Genomic DNA, 2,639 nt, shown 5'->3' with positions numbered 1-2,639 from the left:
GTGAGGGATGACAATACCATTCGAATTCGTGGGTACCCACTCCGCCTCTATTTGTTCGGGACAGATTTTTAGGGGGCGGGTTTTTGAGAGGGGCGGAACGGAGTCGGGTTTAGATAATACCCGTCCCTATCCGCCCCACTATATATATAATATATATAATTTTAATATATAATATGTATAATATATGTAAAATATTTAGTAAATAATTAATAATATTGTATCATATTTAAATTTTTACTTTAATCTATATTATGTATGTGATGATGGTTATATAAATTTTGAAATTTAATTTTATTTATTGGATTTTAATAATTATAGGGACGGGACAGATACCCGTAAGAACGGATTAGGGTTTAACGTTTTACTACGCGCGGATAGAAGTGGAACGGGTTCTATGTGACTTGTTATATGACGGGACGGGATCAGGTAGAGCAAAAACCCGTTCCGTTGCCACCTACTTGCTACTTATGCGCTTTGATTCATGCTTTGGGCCCAAAAATAATACTCGCTTCCCTCATTCTGTTATTTTCCGTTATTATATAAATTTTGTTCCCAAAAATAAAGTTCTTTTTTTTATTATAAATATTTTAATGCACTTTTAATATCTTAAAAATATAATTTCGATATTTTCTTTTGAAGAATGATGTGTAATTAGGGGTATTTATGGATCAGATGAAATCGAGTTTATCCTAATTTAGATTCGGCCCTAAATATATACCGGGTCTATTTTTTAGACCCTAACCCGGTCATAGCACTACAAAAGACACCTTTAAAATCGACGGCCAAATCGACGGTTAGGCCGTCGATAATATTAAAAATTGACGGCAAAATCAATGGTGGATGAAGTCGCTATTAAACTTGTTGATTTTTCAAAATTCTAATAAAATCGACGGCATACCAGGCCGTCGATAATAATTCATTAAAATCAACGATCTTTTCATCTATAATATGAGTGTGAGAATTTTATCTTCTTAATAAAATCGACAATTTTGCCATCAATATTATTATACAAAATCGACACTGTTTCCGTTGATATTTGATTCAATAAAATCGACAAATAAGCCGTCGATATTATTATATAAAATCAACACCGTTTCTGCCGATATTTGATTCAATAAAATTGACAAAGAAGTCGTCGATTTAATTATTAAAATACCGACAAATTCGTTGTCTATATTTTGTTTCCTTTTGTCCATTTTAAATTTAAAAAGCGACAACTTTACCGTCGATTTTAATAGCCGAATTTTTTTTAAATCATTTATCACACCGCACCTTGAGCGGCTTTGGAAATACAACAACAACAATCTGCATCGAACATAAAATGATATTACAATCAGTAGAAAATTTAACTTTTAGGATGCAACGAAAGATGTAGATCAACAGCTACCTTTTGATAGTCAGCAAATGGCTTGAGCTTACGCTTACGTGCATTTTTGTGAACATTTGTTTGATCAATTATATAATTGCGAGGAATAATAGCTGCTCTCTTTAGCAGCACATTGAATACTCCGGTTACTTGATCCATCAAGCGATCAAATCTTTCACCACAGTCGTTCAACTGCACACAATTATTTGAGTTAAGCACAAATTAGAGACAGAAGAGAAGGATATATCAGTGTATCATTAACCTTCATCTGATCAAGAATCAAGTTTGTTCCAAGCAAAACATAACGCTTTTCTGGATGCTCTTCCACCCATTTTTCTGCCCATGTAGTCTTCCCTGAAGCAGGTAAATCCACCATCATTATCACCTCACAATTGCTTTGATCAGAAAAGGCAGGTCCCATGATGATGTTTCTGTCCTCAATAGCAGAGGCCCAAGGTTTGAACCCTTCTTGAGGAACAAGTCCGAATTGCATCTTAACCACCACATTTTTTAACAGCACATGTGGAAAAAGTGCTGATTTTCACTGTAAATCTTCCAGGGGAGAATCCACCACTCCAAGACCTAAAGGACTAGGGAAAAAATGGAATGCAGTTCCCAACCATTTACTATTCTTGGAGAAACCAATTGAAGCCATTGGCTTGCCTTCAAGGTCAATACAGCATACTATTGTATCACCAACACCAAACCTCTTACCATAATCTGAAGATTCTTCTTCATGTGAAAACTTTCCTGTCCCATCATATCCGAAGCTGTATTTGGTCTCCCCAACCCCAAGTTCCCCAAGCATATCATCCCCTCTAGATATACCAAGCCGGCAAATATGCCGCTCCTCAAAGTCGGTGTCCTCCATCGGAACCTGCTGCAAAGAAACAATTTTGCACCCGAAACAATATCTTCCCGTGGTTATTCCAACGTTAGCTCGGGCACCAGACCAACAATAAGCAAACCCCCGATCATGAAGTCCATCGGATTCCACATTGAAATCTAGCAACAATTCAATTTTCAGCAACTTAGTCATCACAAGCAGAATGCTATCAAATCAAATGCAATAACTAAAGAATGCAAAGATTTTTACTGCACATTAGGAAGAAAGAAAACAACAAAATACTTAACTATCGTGCACTTATTTCTCAGACATCACAAGCTGAATGTAATCAAATGCGAGTGACTAAAGAACGCACATTAGAAAGAAAATAAAAAAATAAGACAATCAAACATGCAAGTATCATGCACTAATACAAATTATCAACTC

At 35.7% G+C, this 2,639-nt stretch overlaps 1 pseudogene; it reads right to left on the bottom strand.

Annotated features, from left to right (window-relative positions):
* Positions 1-1,254: 1,254 nt before the first annotated feature.
* LOC110268329 (uncharacterized) lies at positions 1,255-2,405 on the bottom strand (annotated as a pseudogene).
* Between the last annotated feature and the right edge of the window lie 234 nt (positions 2,406-2,639).

The sequence above is a fragment of the Arachis ipaensis genome, chromosome B10, assembly GCF_059453495.1.
Source record: "Arachis ipaensis isolate K30076 ecotype BB chromosome B10, ASM5945349v1, whole genome shotgun sequence".
In the NCBI taxonomy this organism is placed as follows: Eukaryota; Viridiplantae; Streptophyta; class Magnoliopsida; order Fabales; family Fabaceae; genus Arachis; species Arachis ipaensis.
This window is presented reverse-complemented; position numbering and strand designations above follow the sequence as displayed.